At 54.9% G+C, this 18174-nt stretch overlaps 7 non-coding genes across 7 annotated transcripts; all 7 read left to right on the plus strand.

Moving 5' to 3' along the window:
• The first annotated feature begins 280 nt into the window (after nt 1–280).
• Nucleotides 281–472, plus strand: LOC149071369 (U2 spliceosomal RNA). The gene has a single exon (XR_016194804.1). It is a non-coding gene; the product is annotated as a U2 spliceosomal RNA (small nuclear RNA).
• A 6955-nt stretch (nt 473–7427) lies between these two features.
• On the plus strand, nt 7428–7616 carry LOC149071370 (U2 spliceosomal RNA). The gene has a single exon (XR_016194920.1). It is a non-coding gene; the product is annotated as a U2 spliceosomal RNA (small nuclear RNA).
• Nucleotides 7617–8132: 516 nt separating this feature from the next.
• Nucleotides 8133–8324, plus strand: LOC149071371 (U2 spliceosomal RNA). Its single transcript, XR_016194805.1, has one exon. It is a non-coding gene; the product is annotated as a U2 spliceosomal RNA (small nuclear RNA).
• Nucleotides 8325–8839: 515 nt separating this feature from the next.
• LOC149071372 (U2 spliceosomal RNA) lies at nt 8840–9031 on the plus strand. Its single transcript, XR_016194806.1, has one exon. It is a non-coding gene; the product is annotated as a U2 spliceosomal RNA (small nuclear RNA).
• A 515-nt stretch (nt 9032–9546) lies between these two features.
• LOC149071373 (U2 spliceosomal RNA) lies at nt 9547–9738 on the plus strand. Its single transcript, XR_016194807.1, has one exon. It is a non-coding gene; the product is annotated as a U2 spliceosomal RNA (small nuclear RNA).
• Nucleotides 9739–16860: 7122 nt separating this feature from the next.
• On the plus strand, nt 16861–17050 carry LOC149071374 (U2 spliceosomal RNA). Its single transcript, XR_016194934.1, has one exon. It is a non-coding gene; the product is annotated as a U2 spliceosomal RNA (small nuclear RNA).
• A 514-nt stretch (nt 17051–17564) lies between these two features.
• LOC149071375 (U2 spliceosomal RNA) lies at nt 17565–17756 on the plus strand. The gene has a single exon (XR_016194808.1). It is a non-coding gene; the product is annotated as a U2 spliceosomal RNA (small nuclear RNA).
• The last annotated feature ends 418 nt before the right edge of the window (nt 17757–18174 follow it).

Raw genomic sequence — 18174 nt, forward strand, 5'->3', positions numbered from 1 at the left:
CGACGTCTCTCCCGTTCCTGGGTGCCCCCCCCCCCTTCTAGATCGAGAATGCAAGTAGATATTGGTCTCGCGTCGACATCTAGCGGTCGAACGTGCAACCCGGACGGAACGGCGCCCCGGGAGCCCAGGATACGTCGCACCTGAAAGCAACATCTGGTCGACAAGAAGTCGTCTCGTCTTCAAAATACGATCGAGTCTTCCGACGCTATTAAAACAGACCCCAGCCAGGACATTAATTATAGTTAATTGTGATCAAATTTTAATTCGCGTCTATCCCGTTATCGCTTCTCGGCCTTTTGGCTAAGATCAAAGTGTAGTATCTGTTCTTATCAGCTTAATATCTGGTACGTCTCCTACATGGGGACAAGATATTAAACTTATTTTTGGAACAGGGCGGAGTGCTTTCAGCTTGCTGAACCTCTGCCGCGGGTCCTCTCGATATTGCACTACCTTCGAGTTGGGCCCATCCTCATGAAATCAAGTAGACTCTGTGTTTTATTCATAATTTCGCAATAATCATACATTACCGGGGCGAAATAGACCGATTTGAAAGCGGTCGACGGAAAATTAAGGCCCGGCGCACGACCCTGGGACTTAGTTTTTTATTAAGGAGACGACGTGGATGCCACGTCCTTGTGAGGACGGGTCCACGCCGGTCGTTTCCTCGTTGTGCTGTGCGCTTCCGAAATGCTGCCGCGGGTCCCCTCGACGTCTCTCCCGTTCCTGGGTGCCCCCCCCCCCCCTTCTAGATCGAGAATGCAAGTAGATATTGGTCTCGCGTCGACATCTAGCGGTCGAACGTGCAACCCGGACGGAACGGCGCCCCGGGAGCCCAGGATACGTCGCACCTGAAAGCAACATCTGGTCGACAAGAAGTCGTCTCGTCTTCAAAATACGATCGAGTCTTCCGACGCTATTAAAACAGACCCCAGCCAGGACATTAATTATAGTTAATTGTGATCAAATTTTAATTCGCGTCTATCCCGTTATCGCTTCTCGGCCTTTTGGCTAAGATCAAAGTGTAGTAGGTGATCTTGCCAAGGATCTAGTCAAGAGGAGAGGAAACTACCAGCCAAATTCGACGGTGATCCAGTCAACAGCTGATGTGCCACGCCCCATCGAAGTTCTGCCGCGGGTCCTCTACCATCCGAAGACTAGCTGTTTCAACGATGTCCGGCTAAAGAAAGACGAAGGCGTGCCTGAAACATGACCTGGCTGGCGGTCGATGACTCGTGACCACCCCTGCTCTCTCTTCTTCGTCTCCACCTCGTCGTGATCCCGGGAAAGGCATCTGTCACACCTCAGGCATTTCAGCCTAGCCGTCGTCCTTGGACCCTTGCCTCATTATATGGTTGGGCCTTGGGCGTGCGGTCAGCGGAAGTGCCTGTTAGCCAATCGGTGGTGTGGCAGTGTTCGGGTCAGCCTCGGAGCTTTGGCTACGCCTGGCGGACTGACTTGACACCTTTCCCTCGCGGGGCTGCCCCACATCCATAACTCGGGTTCGTCAGGATGACCTCTCGGGGTCGCTTGAAGAATTCGGGTCTATGCATGATGCCCACTCGTGTTTCCCTCCCGCCCCTCCCTTTCTCGAGGCCTCTTAAGGGTCCTCAACTTCTTTCTCTCGGGACCTCTTAAAGTGTCCCACCCCCTGGTCTAGCGGGACCTATTAAAGGTCTCAACTCTCCCTGGGTTCTCGCGAGACCTCCTAAAGGTTCTCTTTCCCTGTGGGTTTGGTTCACGCGGGACCTCTTAAAGGTCTCTTCCCCCTGGGTTGGTTAGCGTGAGACCTCTTCAAGGTCTCACCCTCCCGGGACTTCGCGTGACCTCTTCAGGGCTCCCCTCGTCGGGCAGAGTCCGCCAAGTTGTGGAGTTGGTGAACTTTTGTTACTAGCTCCAGGGGTTGGCGGGGTCGGCCCATCGAGAGGTAGAGCCCCCAAGGGGACTAGTGGGATCTTCCCCCCCGGGTTTCTTGTAAGAGTCCCTTAAGGGCTCACCCCCCCCGGGCTAGGTAGGACCTCCTAAAGGTCCTCCCCATTGGCATCAAGGTCCCTCTTAAAGGTTCCACGGTCCTAACGGAGTCTCTTAAAGTTCTCCAGCCCCCACCAATGGGTCTCATGGGGTCCCTAAGACCCGTCTCTATCTCCCTGCCCTGGTCACGGGCATTGGCCGCTAGGTAGGTCATGTGTAGGGTGCTCCAAGTCAGCCAGCTATAGTCTCGCTCCTAGCTACGGTCATCGAAGTGAGTACTCCAAGTAGGTGGTCGTTGATTGTTTACCACTAACAGTCTAACCACTAACCTAACTAACATCTAACCGACACAATGCCGAGGAACCTACGGAATGGAAGAACCCTGCAGACTCCAGGGTCAGCCCGCCGTGTCATCACAGAGGGACTCGACCCAGAGGAGTCGGAACGCCTCTTGGTTTCATACGCTCTCTTCGTTTCTCCCGAGAAGCAGCAGTCGCCATCAGGATCTTCGGTGAGCCACTCTGATGCCTCGCCAGCCTCAAGTGTGAGAGACGCCCACAACGACGGCGATACCTCTCGAAATTCCTCGTCGCCGGGGCGATTGGTAATCGACTCTGATACGGACTGGCTCATCGACGCCACTGCAATCGCGCCGCCTAGTCAAGAAACTGCATGTGAGACTGTGGCATTGGTGACCTGCCCTGAAGACGCGCCTACACGGGAACGGGCCACGAACAACAGCGTGTTCCCCCTGCACTTCTCTGCGGAAGACTCAACCAGGCTGGACCCCATGTCCTCCCCAGGAGCATGGTGGGCATCGGAACCACGTCCGGCAACAGCTGGAGTAGAAGATTGCCCATCCCTAGCGTCGAAGTCTTCCCCGGAACACCTGCCATCATCGTCAGACCTGGAGCGTGACCTGTGTCTATCGTCTGACACCTCACAGTCGAGTGCGCTGCCTGATCCTGTAACCCCAATGGCTTGCAAGAGTGATGATACCCCTCGATCGCCTACGACACCCCCCCCCGAGCCCGAGGCACCATCGCCCTCTTCGAGCCCAGCGCATCCCGGGCCAGTGAGTGAAGCCGAGGAATGTCCAAATGCAAACTCCTTGGTGAACAGTGACGTTTCATCGTCTGGCTCGCACAGTGACGCCTCGACTCAGACAACTTGGCCGGCCCATCCAAAGAAGAAGAGGAAAAAGAAGAAGGGAAGGAAATCCGCACGAGCCACTCAAGACCTCGCCATGGCAGGTCCGTCAGCAGCAGCCGCATTCACAGCACCGTCGCAAACGGACAGCTTACCGTTGGCCCAGAGAACAAAGAGGGCGCTTCAAACCAGAAGTCTCCTCCCGGTCCCCGAGAGTCAACTGGGCTCGGACCAGCCGACGTCGCCAGACATAAGGGTGAATGTGCCAGAAACCCAAGTGTCGCAAGCAGTCCCCACGTCGGAAAGTTCAGCGAGTGCTGGCTCCCAAGAGTTAGGATCTCCCCCCGAAGAGACCGATCCCGCGGACGACGGAAACCAAACCTCCAGAGTAACCGGGACGTCCGTCCCACCGGTTGGGAACCGGCGGCCAACGACGAGCCCTCCGCCGCAGCGTCATGTGGATCCGCTAACTCCTCTGCCGACCACAGGTAGACCAGTGGTCAACGTGCACCGGATATCACCATCGCCGCCGTCATCTCCAGTATCCCACTCACCAATCTCCCCGTCGTCAACATGCTGGAGGGAAGGCCTCTCTCTTCACCTTGCTTTCCCCGTGGACAGCCCGATGAAATGCCCCGAGGAGTCTTGCCCGTTTCAATTTCGGGCGAAAGCTTGGACTGCAATGAAGCAGTCGCTTCTCCGGCACTTACTCGCGGAGCATGGGCTCGACATCGAGGAATCCGCCTTCTGGTGCGGTCGATGCGGTGTTCGCTTCCAGTGCAGGAGGGTCAGGAACCACCGATGCCTAAGGTCTGGTCCGCTAATCGTGCACGATAACCGACCGTCCAAGTTCAAGTGCCCGACGTGCCCAGCCTCCTTTCCAAGTAAGAGGGGCATAATAAATCACGCGCGCAGCACGGGCCACGGTCAACAGAGGAGCGATCACCAGACGGCAGAGGCAGGGCACGCAGAGGTGACGAGAGCGCCTGATCCTCCCTCCCCCACAAGTCGTAGGTCTCTGGCACTCCCTCCTGCAGAGGGATCACAACACACCGCTAGCCAGCCCGGTTCACTTTCTCAAGACGCCTCCCAACCCCCAGCTTCTCAGGATGTCTTTCCAGTATCCCAGCAGGGCGAACTTGACGACATCGCAGACGTCGACGTCGAGCCAGACTCCCCACCACCCACCGCCATCTCCGGTAGTCAGCAGTCTGATGAAGCCCCATCTGGTCCATTCCACCGCCGCCTCCGAGACCTTCTCCGTGATTGGAATGAAGAGAGCTGGCACACGTTTTGTGACCTAGTCCAGGAATTCACAGCCTTTGCACAGAGACACGTGAAGATCCCAGACCAGCAGCCCAACAGAGTGCCACCGAGAAGGACGGACCCCCTGAATCATAGGGACATTCAGCGCCTCTACCGAAGGAACCGAAGAAGGGCAGTGAAGTGTGTCATCGGTGAAGAGTCCAAGAGTTGCGAGATCCCTCTGGCTGAGATAATCGAGAAGTTCCAGGCGAGCGGCACGTTCGAGGCGTCGAACCTCTCCGACATCGACCACCCGCACCCTGCCCAGTCTCCTGTGGACCTCACCCCGTTCACGGTCAATGAGGTGGCCAGCCGGTTAAAGAGGGCCGAGAACTCCGCCCCCGGTCCCGACCGCCTCACGTACCGCCATTGGAGAGGCGTTGACCCGGACGGCAAAGCCTTAACCAGCATCTTCAACGGGTGCCTGAAGGCCCGCCAAATCCCAGAGTCGTGGAAGCATTCCCGCACCATCCTCGTCCCGAAGAGCGGGGACCCCAGGGAAGTTAGCAACTGGAGGCCGATTGCGCTAACCTCAACAATATACAAGCTGTTCGCGGGGTGCCTGTCACGAAGGTTAGCAGCTTGGATGGAAGGGAACGACGTCCTCTCTCCGTCTCAGAAAGGCTTCCTCCACCATGACGGCGCATTCGAGAATAACTACGTCCTCGAACAGCGCGTCCTGGAAGCTAGAAGAACCAAACAAGAGATTTGCTTCCTGTCTCTGGACTTTGCGAACGCCTTCGGGTCCGTCCCGCATGTCACCATCTGGCATACTCTGCAACAAGCGGGAGCCGGGCAAGACTTCATAAGCATCGTGAAGGGAATCTATGACGGGGCAACCACGTCATACTGCAGCGCGGAGGGCATCTCCGACGATTTCCCCGTCAGCGAGGGTGTGAGGCAGGGATGCCCGCTCAGCGGCCTCCTCTTCAATATCTCCGTGGACCCCGTTCTGCGCACCATCCACGACGACAGCGACCACGCAGCGTTGGCTTTTGCAGATGACGTCCTCCTCCTCGCCAGCGATCCGGCCACTCTTCAGCGACGTGCGGATAAAGCTGCCCGCATGTCCAGGAAACTCGGCCTGGAAATCAACCCGCGGAAGTGCTTCTCGTTGCATCTCTCACACAATCCGGTGGGCTGCAGGCCAACAATCTTCAAGATAGGCGAAGATTCCGTGCCGGCGCTCGCAGATGGCTGTCCGAAGAAGTTCTTAGGGAAGCCCACAGGATTTCGGTTGATGCCAGATGAAAGTACACTGGACCAATGTCTTCAATACGGTAAGGACCTCCTTACCTCAAGCCTGGCGCCGTGGCAAAGGATCGACGCCCTAAAAACCTTCTTCTTTCCGTCGCTGCAGTACTCTCTGCGGACGGCCCAACACAATAAGAGCAGCTGGCGCCGTGTTGACGACTTCCTGAGGCCCTTCATAAAAAATTCGTTGTACCTTCCGAAGAGAGCCAGCAACAGCTACATTTATGGCGATCCCAGCCTGGGGTTGTTCGGAGTCCCTGAAGCCGCCGTTGACGCCGACATCAGTAACATCGATGCGGCCTTCAAACTCCTGACGTCAAAAGACCCGGTAGTAAAAGACATCGCATGGAAGGATTTGCGGAGCTTCGTTGGCGCATGCTTGAGGAAGGCTGACCCGACCGTCGGCGAGATCAACGCCTTCTTGTCCCGCACAGCTGCACGCCACACATCCCACCCAACGACATCAGTGTGGTCCCGTGCTCGGATGGCGGCTGAACACCTCGGTCTCGTGTGGGACCTCACGGATGATAAGCAAGTCGCTGTAAAAGTTGGCGAGGACACCATCACGGACAGGAGGGCCGTCTTCAAGATCCTCCACGCCATCACGAGGAAACGGCATGCCAACAATATGTCTTCCTTGGCACACCAGGGGAAGACTTTCTGCAACATCTCTCGCTCGAAGGCATCTCATCACTTTCACCGTGAAGGAGACTTCACGCGGTTCGCGGACTGGCGCTTTGTGCATAGGGCTCGACTCGGCCTTGTTCCTCTGAATGGGTATCAACATGGGAGAGACCCCGCGGCAAAGAGGTGCAGGAAATGCGGCTACAGCAGCGAGACCTTACCACACGTCCTCGACCACTGCATGGCTTACAGCCCACTATACACCGCCCGCCACAACGCCATCGTCGAGAGGGTGAAGAAAGCTGCGGTCGGTCGCTGGGAGATATTCGCCGAGAACCGTCCCGTCATGGGCTCATCCCTACGCCCGGACCTCATCCTCAGGAAAGATAGTTCGATACTCATCTTGGACATCACTGTCCCGTTTGAGAATGGTCCAGAAGCGTTTGCAGCAGCGAGACGCCTGAAAGAGGAAAAATATCGCCCACTGGTGGAGGCGATGAAACTACGATTCTCGGACGTCCGCTTTGGCGCCATTGTGGTGGGAGCCCTTGGGTCGTGGGACCCTCAGAACGACCGGATCGTAGCCAGACTCTGCTCCCGACGATACTCCAGCCTGATGAGAAAACTTGTGGTCAGCGAAACAATTGGAAAGTCTAGAGACATTTATGTCGAGTTCATCACCGGGGTACGGCAGTCAGCACCCAGCACCCGTCCAAGGCCAGAAGCAAGGTAAAATGATGTCGCCCACCAGTGTCAGTTAACACCCATTCCGTACGCGGTGTCTCTAGTGGAAAAAACGTTCGATCATCAGACAGCGCATGATCCCTAATTGATGTATATAGCTCAAAGTGTGTAAAAGAAGATTGTATATATATAGTATTTTTCGCATCCAATTACAATGTAAAGAATGTTACGCAACAATACCATTGTACAGAAATTGCCGAAATAATGTGTATATAAATTCGTGTCGCACCAATATTTTTATATCGCAACTATGTATTTGTATAGATAACTATTCCGGATCTATCGATGTACAGATTGTCAGCAAACATGTTCACACGCACGAATGTCTCTCGATCCAGTATTCCCTTGTAAAGGATGATCACGAGTCCCATACCGGGCCATGTACAACCTCTTTTAAAATATGAATAAATGTTTTTAAATCTGTTCTTATCAGCTTAATATCTGGTACGTCTCCTACATGGGGACAAGATATTAAACTTATTTTTGGAACAGGGCGGAGTGCTTTCAGCTTGCTGAACCTCTGCCGCGGGTCCTCTCGATATTGCACTACCTTCGAGTTGGGCCCATCCTCATGAAATCAAGTAGACTCTGTGTTTTATTCATAATTTCGCAATAATCATACATTACCGGGGCGAAATAGACCGATTTGAAAGCGGTCGACGGAAAATTAAGGCCCGGCGCACGACCCTGGGACTTTTTTTTTTATTAAGGAGACGACGTGGATGCCACGTCCTTGTGAGGACGGGTCCACGCCGGTCGTTTCCTCGTTGTGCTGTGCGCTTCCGAAATGCTGCCGCGGGTCCCCTCGACGTCTCTCCCGTTCCTGGGTGCCCCCCCCCCCCCTTCTAGATCGAGAATGCAAGTAGATATTGGTCTCGCGTCGACATCTAGCGGTCGAACGTGCAACCCGGACGGAACGGCGCCCCGGGAGCCCAGGATACGTCGCACCTGAAAGCAACATCTGGTCGACAAGAAGTCGTCTCGTCTTCAAAATACGATCGAGTCTTCCGACGCTATTAAAACAGACCCCAGCCAGGACATTAATTATAGTTAATTGTGATCAAATTTTAATTCGCGTCTATCCCGTTATCGCTTCTCGGCCTTTTGGCTAAGATCAAAGTGTAGTATCTGTTCTTATCAGCTTAATATCTGGTACGTCTCCTACATGGGGACAAGATATTAAACTTATTTTTGGAACAGGGCGGAGTGCTTTCAGCTTGCTGAACCTCTGCCGCGGGTCCTCTCGATATTGCACTACCTTCGAGTTGGGCCCATCCTCATGAAATCAAGTAGACTCTGTGTTTTATTCATAATTTCGCAATAATCATACATTACCGGGGCGAAATAGACCGATTTGAAAGCGGTCGACGGAAAATTAAGGCCCGGCGCACGACCCTGGGACTTTTTTTTTTATTAAGGAGACGACGTGGATGCCACGTCCTTGTGAGGACGGGTCCACGCCGGTCGTTTCCTCGTTGTGCTGTGCGCTTCCGAAATGCTGCCGCGGGTCCCCTCGACGTCTCTCCCGTTCCTGGGTGCCCCCCCCCCCCTTCTAGATCGAGAATGCAAGTAGATATTGGTCTCGCGTCGACATCTAGCGGTCGAACGTGCAACCCGGACGGAACGGCGCCCCGGGAGCCCAGGATACGTCGCACCTGAAAGCAACATCTGGTCGACAAGAAGTCGTCTCGTCTTCAAAATACGATCGAGTCTTCCGACGCTATTAAAACAGACCCCAGCCAGGACATTAATTATAGTTAATTGTGATCAAATTTTAATTCGCGTCTATCCCGTTATCGCTTCTCGGCCTTTTGGCTAAGATCAAAGTGTAGTATCTGTTCTTATCAGCTTAATATCTGGTACGTCTCCTACATGGGGACAAGATATTAAACTTATTTTTGGAACAGGGCGGAGTGCTTTCAGCTTGCTGAACCTCTGCCGCGGGTCCTCTCGATATTGCACTACCTTCGAGTTGGGCCCATCCTCATGAAATCAAGTAGACTCTGTGTTTTATTCATAATTTCGCAATAATCATACATTACCGGGGCGAAATAGACCGATTTGAAAGCGGTCGACGGAAAATTAAGGCCCGGCGCACGACCCTGGGACTTAGTTTTTTATTAAGGAGACGACGTGGATGCCACGTCCTTGTGAGGACGGGTCCACGCCGGTCGTTTCCTCGTTGTGCTGTGCGCTTCCGAAATGCTGCCGCGGGTCCCCTCGACGTCTCTCCCGTTCCTGGGTGCCCCCCCCCCCCTTCTAGATCGAGAATGCAAGTAGATATTGGTCTCGCGTCGACATCTAGCGGTCGAACGTGCAACCCGGACGGAACGGCGCCCCGGGAGCCCAGGATACGTCGCACCTGAAAGCAACATCTGGTCGACAAGAAGTCGTCTCGTCTTCAAAATACGATCGAGTCTTCCGACGCTATTAAAACAGACCCCAGCCAGGACATTAATTATAGTTAATTGTGATCAAATTTTAATTCGCGTCTATCCCGTTATCGCTTCTCGGCCTTTTGGCTAAGATCAAAGTGTAGTATCTGTTCTTATCAGCTTAATATCTGGTACGTCTCCTACATGGGGACAAGATATTAAACTTATTTTTGGAACAGGGCGGAGTGCTTTCAGCTTGCTGAACCTCTGCCGCGGGTCCTCTCGATATTGCACTACCTTCGAGTTGGGCCCATCCTCATGAAATCAAGTAGACTCTGTGTTTTATTCATAATTTCGCAATAATCATACATTACCGGGGCGAAATAGACCGATTTGAAAGCGGTCGACGGAAAATTAAGGCCCGGCGCACGACCCTGGGACTTTTTTTTTTATTAAGGAGACGACGTGGATGCCACGTCCTTGTGAGGACGGGTCCACGCCGGTCGTTTCCTCGTTGTGCTGTGCGCTTCCGAAATGCTGCCGCGGGTCCCCTCGACGTCTCTCCCGTTCCTGGGTGCCCCCCCCCCCCCCCTTCTAGATCGAGAATGCAAGTAGATATTGGTCTCGCGTCGACATCTAGCGGTCGAACGTGCAACCCGGACGGAACGGCGCCCCGGGAGCCCAGGATACGTCGCACCTGAAAGCAACATCTGGTCGACAAGAAGTCGTCTCGTCTTCAAAATACGATCGAGTCTTCCGACGCTATTAAAACAGACCCCAGCCAGGACATTAATTATAGTTAATTGTGATCAAATTTTAATTCGCGTCTATCCCGTTATCGCTTCTCGGCCTTTTGGCTAAGATCAAAGTGTAGTGGTTGTGATTGCCTAGGATCTTACCAGGAGAAGAGGTATCTGCCAGCGAAGTTCGACGGTGCTCCATCCAACATCTGATGTGCCACGCCCCATCGAAGTTCTGCCGCGGGTCCTCTAGCATCCGAAGCCAAGCCGATTCCTGCTCCACAGCGATGTCCGGCTAAAGGAAGACGAAGGCGTGCCTGAAACATGACCTGGTTGGCGGCTGATGACTCGTGACCACCCCTGCTCTCTTCTTCCCCCACTCCTCGTCGTGATCCCGGGAAAGGCATCTGTCACATCTCAGGCATTTCGGCCTAGCCGTCGTCCTTGGACCCTCGCCTCATTATATGGTTGGGCCTTGGGCGTGCGGTCAGCGGAAGTGCCTGTTAGCCAATCGGTGGTGTGGCAGTGTTCGGGTCAGCCTCGGAGCTTTGGCTACGCCTGGCGGACTGACTTGACACCTTTCCCTCGCGGGGCTGCCCCACATCCATAACTTGGGTTCGTCAGGATGACCTCTCGGGGTCGCTTGATGAATTCGGGTCTATGCATGATGCCCACTCGTGTTTCCCTCCCTCCCCTCCCTTTCTCGAGGCCTCTTAAAGGTCCTCAACTTCTTTCTCTCGGGACCTCTTAAAGTGTCCCACCCCCTGGTCTAGCGAGACCTATTAAAGGTCTCAACTCTCCCTGGGTTCTCGCGAGACCTCCTAAAGGTTCTCTTTCCCTGTGGGTTTGGTTCACGTGGGACCTCTTAAAGGTCTCTTCCCGCGGGGTTGGTAACCGTGGGACCTCTTCAAGGGCTCACAATCCTGGGACTTCGCGTGGCCTCTTCAGGGCTCCCCTCGTCGGGCAGAGTCCGCCAAATTGTGGAGTTGGTGAACTTTTGACATTAGCTCCAGGGTTTGGCGAGGTCTGTCCACCGAGAGTTGGAGCTCCCAAGGGGACTAGTGGGATCTTCCCCCCCCGGGTTTTTAAGAGCCCCTTAAGGGCTCATCCCCCCCCCCCGGGCTAGGTGGGACCTCCTAAAGGTCCCCCCCATTGGTATCAAGGTTCCTCTTAAAGGTTCCACAGCCCTAATGGAGTCTCCTAAAGTTCTCCAACCCCCACCAATGGGTCTAGCAAGGCTCTTAAAGCCTCTCTATCTCCCCTGCCCTGGTCACGGGCATTGGCTGCGGACTGGGTCGTGCGTAAGGCGTGCCTAAGCTGTCAGCCTGGATTTCGCCCTGAACGCCAATCGTCGAAGTGGTTCACGCAAAAGTAGGTAGTGGTTGATTGTTGCTAACGGTCCTAACACTAACCTGACTAACACCTAACCTGCAACAATGCCAAGAAGCCTACGGAGTGGGAAAATGCTGCGGACGCCAGGGTCTGCCCGTCGGATCAGCAGTGATGGCCGTGTTGCCGACGACTCTGAACTGTTCCCAGCATCATATGCTCTGTTCGAATCTCCAGAGAAAGTGAGGGCACACCTGGACTCTCCTCTGCCGCCTACGTCCGCCGAATCCAGCACAAGAGGCGATGCTGTCAACGAAAGCGATAGCTCACTGAGCGTCGAATCGGTAGGTCGCCTGACCATCGATATGGACGCAGTGGACCCGGTTAACAACACAGCATTCCAGTACTCACCGGATCGGGGAAACGACAGGGATAATGCCATCAAGGGAACGGAGGTACAAGAAGCGGAAAACAGCAGTTCCTTCAACCTACACTACACAGCGGATGAGACCACAGTGGTGAGCGCATCGCCTGTCTCAACCAAAGGGCGAACGCCGGATCGGTGTTCTGCAGTAAACGGAGAGAATGGTTCGCTCGAATCATCAGGCGCTTCCCCGGAACCCGCGCGGCCCGCTGCAGGCCTCGAACGGGACCTGTTCCTGTCAGCTGACTCGTCGCTGGTAAGCGTGTCGGAGGAGTCGGTTCTCGCCGCGGTCACCATCTTGGAAGAGCCCTTCCATTCAAGTAGGAGCTTGACGCGCAATCTGACGCCTGAAAACTCCACAGAAGGAAGTGACAACAGGACGAGACTGCGTGCCGGGCCCTCACCTGCCGGCGAGTCATGTACGGATCCCTCACCAACCAGTGTCGCGTCGACGTCCTCTCTACACAGCGATGCTGCGACGCAGACAGACAGGCCACGCCGGCTCAGGAAGAAGAAGAAGAGGAGGAGGAAGTTAAGGAAGAGGTCCGCAGTGAGAGCACCGGTCCTCATAGTTGCGGGCACATCGCGAATGCCAGAACCCCCTGCCCCATCGCAGTCGAGCGTGCTCCCGCTTGCCCACAGAACAAAGAAGGCGCTACAGACACAGGGCAACCTTCCAGTTCCGGAGAGTCAGCCGGATCAGCAACCACCGCCGTCGCCAGGTACGAATACCGTGGTGCCGGAGACACAGGGGGCGTTCACAAGACAGTCGGATGAGAGCCGTGAGGAGGCCGAAGATCGGATACCACGGTTTCCCCCTGGGACGGTTTCGCGAGTCGATGCCGGCCACCCTGCACTCCTGCCCACCCTGGGCGGGGACAGACCTTGCACCGGATCGCCGGAGCCCTGCTCGCGTGAGGTGATCGACAGCCAGGAAGCGGAGGTAAATGGAATCACCCAACCACCCCCCGCCACGGGGCCAACATCTCAGCAAAGCAACAGGGGACCTGGGGCGCAGGCAACGCGACCGGCCTGTCCAATGAGGGATGGTCGACCCTGCGAGATTATACGCAACGTATTTCACATGGCGTTCCCAGTGCCCCGGCCTTTGGCATGCCCGGAGGAGGGCTGTGACAAGAAGTTCCAGGCGGTAGCCTGGACTGCAATGAAACAGTCACTTCTTCGTCACTTGTTCGCGGACCACAGGATAGACATAGAGTCATCAAGGTTCTGGTGTTCCACGTGCAGGGGTGTGGTGAAAAAAAGGTGCGTACAGAACCACCCTTGCCTACGGGATCGCCCGCTCCTCTGCCAGACAGAAGCCGCGCTACAACACAGGTGCAGTGAATGTGCAGCGGCATTCGCCAATCGAGAGGGATTGAAAAACCACAGGCGGCAAAAACATCCGCGTAACGCCAGGCGATACCAAGGTCCGCTGACATCTCAACACCAGGAGCAGCGGGGCGAAGTGCCAACAAGAGCGACCCTACAACCACAGCTGGCTTCTCGAGCCAACGCGAACAGTAGGCGACCAGCGGTGCCTAACCCGTCTGCCACAAGTCCACCTAGCGACGCAGTCGGCCACTTCACGCCGTCGCCGAGTCAACCGGCGGAGTACTCGCCCATCGTGGTGGACGACCCGGACGACCAGCTCACAGAGGGGCCAATAGCGGGGGAGACAAGTGGAGGTCTGCAGCCGCCCCCGACGGTCGACCCACAGGAGGAGAACTCGCCGTCCGGCCCATTCATTCCTGTCCTGCGGGAAGCTGTAGCGGGATTGAACAACTGGAATTGGCAGTCCTTCGCGGACCTGGTGGAGGAGTTTACGGTGTTCGCGCAGAGCCATGTGAAGCTGCCCGAGGTTCGGAGCCGCGCGGGCCCAAGTAGGGCGATAAACCCCAACAACCACCGGGATATCCAGAGGCTGTACCACAGGAATCGTCGCCAAGCCGTCAAGAAGATCCTGGGGGCCGACTCAGCGCGCTGTACTCTCCCACTCCAGGTAATTGTCGACAAATTCCAGTCGCAGAGGACGTTTGATGGAGACTCGCTCGCGTCCATTGACCACCCGAACCCAGCGCCGACGCCGATGGATCTCAACCCATTCACAGCGGAAGAAGTGCTCCTGAGGCTAAAAAGGGCTGAGAACTCAGCACCCGGGCCGGACAGACTAACGTATAGGCACTGGCGGGGAGTTGACCCAGACGCAAAGGCCCTAACAGCAATATTCAACGGCTGTTTGAGGGCGCGGAGGATCCCAGACAGCTGGAAGAAATCACGCACAATATTGGTGCCAAAGGGAGGGGATCCGAACCAGATTAATAATTGGAGACCGATCGCGCTGACGGCGACGATCTATAAGTTGTTTACAGGATGCATAGGGAGAAGATTGACCGCTTGGATGGAGGAGCACAACATCCTATCGCCGTCCCAGAAGGGATTCCTCCACCAGGACGGGGTCTTCGAAAATAACTTCATCCTCGAGCAGCGGACTCAGCTGGCGAGAAGGTCGAGGAAGGAAATTTGTTACATGTCGCTCGACGTGTCCAATGCTTTCGGCTCGATCCCTCACCGTACAATGTGGCACATGATAGAGAAGGCCGGTGCCGGCACGCCGTTCCTGCAATTAGTGAAGAATATTTACGCAGGCGCTACAACAAGCTACATCTCGGACGGGGGTAACTCGGAGGATCTCCCGATGTCCCAAGGCGTGCGACAGGGATGTCCGCTAAGTGGTCCCCTCTTCAATCTAACGGTGGACCCCATCCTCCGGGCAGTGCAGCGTGATGATCCCGTCCACAACACTCTGGCCTACGCTGACGATATACTGCTACTAGCGGATAGCCCCTCAGCCTTGCAACAGCACACCGACACTGCATGCAGGGTAGCGGCGCAGCTAGGCTTGGCAATGAACCCAAGCAAGTGCTTCGCACTACATCTGGGTCACTCACCGGCCGGGTGCAGGAACACGATCTTCACGGTCAATGGTCAGCCCGCTACCACAATCACGGATGGCTGCCACCGTAAGTTTCTGGGGAAGCCGGTGGGCTTCAAGCTTCTCCCGGACGAGAGCTCGCTGGACCGGTGCATACAGGTGGGGAAGGACCTACTGTCATCGTGCCTCGCTCCCTGGCAGAGGATCGACGCGGTAAAGTCGTTCTTCTTCCCTTCGATCCAGTTTGCACTCAGGACGGACCAGAGAAGGAAAGTCGATTGGCGGAAAGTTGATGAGTCACTCCGCCCGTTGGTAAAGAACACACTCTCTCTCCCTGCTCGAGCGGCAAATGCGTACTTGCATGGGGACGCAAAGAAGGGCCTCTTTGGAATACCGGAAGCGTCAATCGATGCCAACATCGCTGAAATCGACGCGGCCTTCAAGCTGCTTACGTCAAAGGATGACATAGTAAGGTCTGCGGCGTGGGAGGACCTACGAAGTTTCGTGGCAGCATGTCTGAGGAAGGAGTCGCCGTCAATGGCCGAAATCAACGGCTACTTATCCAGGTCTTCGGCGAGGCAGATATCCCAGCCAACTACGTCAGTGTGGTCCAGGGCAAGGATGGCCGCCGATCACCTGAAGTTGGAATGGGAGCTAACAGAGGATCAACAGGTGGCGGTGAAAATAGACGACACGACGGTGTCCGACAGAAGGGCGGTATTTAGATCGCTCCACCAAGTGGTCAGGCAACGCCACACCGACGAATTAGCCTCCATGCCACACCAAGGCAAGACGTGGCATTGCTACGGGAAGGCAAGGCCGTCGTCTCACTTCCACCGTGAAGGGTCGTTTACCCGTTTCGCGGACTGGAGGTTCGTGCATAGGGCCCGCCTCGGGCTGGTGCCCCTCAACGGCTACAGGCACGGGGGTGATCCGTCGGAGAAGAGGTGCCGGAAATGTGGGTACCAGCTAGAGACGCTCCCGCATGTAGTGGACCACTGCATGGCCTTCAGTCCGCTTCTAACGGCGAGACATAACAACATTGTGGAGAGGGTCAAGAAAGCGGCGAGTGGCAGGTGGGAGGTCCTGGCGGAGAACCAGCCGATCATGGGTTCCACGCTCCGTCCAGACCTCATCCTCCGAAAAGACAACTCCATCCTGGTGTTGGATGTAACAGTGCCATTTGAGAACGGCCCGGACGCCTTTGCCGTGGCAAGGCAGGCGAAGGAGGAAAAGTACCGCCCCATCGTAAACCTTCTAAAGGAGCGATACTCCGACGTTCGTTTTGGTGCCATCGTCGTGGGAGCGCTTGGGTCCTGGGACCCATCCAATGACCGGCTGATAGCCCGCCTGTGCTCACGTAAATACTCTAACCTCATGAAAAAACTGGTGGTGAGTGACACAATCGCGGCTACGAGGGACATCTACATAGAATTTATCTCGGGAGTGCGTCAGTCAGCTGGAAGAACCATTCAAACCATGCACCACCGTCTCCAAACCCCCGGCACAGGCCCACAGACGTCAAATGCGGTTCAACGACAGTCGCGATAAACCAAGTCATGCCCTCCAGAGCCACCCTCCGGAACGGACAGAGACTAATAAGACACTGACACTGGTCATCGACGAACGTGTGGTCATTGAAGTCGATACAGCCAACCTCTTCCCCCCCCCCTGTATACAATGTCCCCCCTCGATAACGTGCGCCGCAACTAACTCCCATGTATATAATGTTCCCCCCGCTTTCATGCTTGTACAGAATGTGACGCAACTAGATATGTATAGAATGTGACGCAACTAAATATGTATAGAATGTGACGCAACTAAATATGTATAGAATGTGACGCAACTAAATATGTATAGAATGTGACGCAACTAATATGTATAGAATGTGACGCAACTAAATATGTATAGAATGTACCGTCATCCGAATGATTATCTGGATCCAAAGCCTGTCTGAATGATATCGAATTCCCTTGTACAGGATGAAGTTGAGTCCCATATCGGGCAGTGTAAATAATTTTCTCAAAACATGAATAAATGCTTTTTATACTCTGTTCTTATCAGCTTAATATCTGGTACGTCTCCTACATGGGGACAAGATATTAAACTTATTTTTGGAACAGGGCGGAGTGCTTTCAGCTTGCTGAACCTCTGCCGCGGGTCCTCTCGATATTGCACTACCTTCGAGTTGGGCCCATCCTCATGAAATCAAGTAGACTCTGTGTTTTATTCATAATTTCGCAATAATCATACATTACCGGGGCGAAATAGACCGATTTGAAAGCGGTCGACGGAAAATTAAGGCCCGGCGCACGACCCTGGGACTTTTTTTTTTATTAAGGAGACGACGTGGATGCCACGTCCTTGTGAGGACGGGTCCACGCCGGTCGTTTCCTCGTTGTGCTGTGCGCTTCCGAAATGCTGCCGCGGGTCCCCTCGACGTCTCTCCCGTTCCTGGGTGCCCCCCCCCCCTTCTAGATCGAGAATGCAAGTAGATATTGGTCTCGCGTCGACATCTAGCGGTCGAACGTGCAACCCGGACGGAACGGCGCCCCGGGAGCCCAGGATACGTCGCACCTGAAAGCAACATCTGGTCGACAAGAAGTCGTCTCGTCTTCAAAATACGATCGAGTCTTCCGACGCTATTAAAACAGACCCCAGCCAGGACATTAATTATAGTTAATTGTGATCAAATTTTAATTCGCGTCTATCCCGTTATCGCTTCTCGGCCTTTTGGCTAAGATCAAAGTGTAGTATCTGTTCTTATCAGCTTAATATCTGGTACGTCTCCTACATGGGGACAAGATATTAAACTTATTTTTGGAACAGGGCGGAGTGCTTTCAGCTTGCTGAACCTCTGCCGCGGGTCCTCTCGATATTGCACTACCTTCGAGTTGGGCCCATCCTCATGAAATCAAGTAGACTCTGTGTTTTATTCATAATTTCGCAATAATCATACATTACCGGGGCGAAATAGACCGATTTGAAAGCGGTCGACGGAAAATTAAGGCCCGGCGCACGACCCTGGGACTTAGTTTTTTATTAAGGAGACGACGTGGATGCCACGTCCTTGTGAGGACGGGTCCACGCCGGTCGTTTCCTCGTTGTGCTGTGCGCTTCCGAAATGCTGCCGCGGGTCCCCTCGACGTCTCTCCCGTTCCTGGGTGCCCCCCCCCCCCTTCTAGATCGAGAATGCAAGTAGATATTGGTCTCGCGTCGCGACATCTAGCGGTCGAACGTGCAACCCGGACGGAACGGCGCCCCGGGAGCCCAGGATACGTCGCACCTGAAAGCAACATCTGGTCGACAAGAAGTCGTCTCGTCTTC

This window comes from Pholcus phalangioides, unplaced genomic scaffold (genome assembly GCF_987345545.1).
Source record: "Pholcus phalangioides strain wild (caught in Gottingen) unplaced genomic scaffold, Ppha-v1.0 ptg000019l_1, whole genome shotgun sequence".
Lineage (NCBI taxonomy): Eukaryota > Metazoa > Arthropoda > Arachnida > Araneae > Pholcidae > Pholcus > Pholcus phalangioides.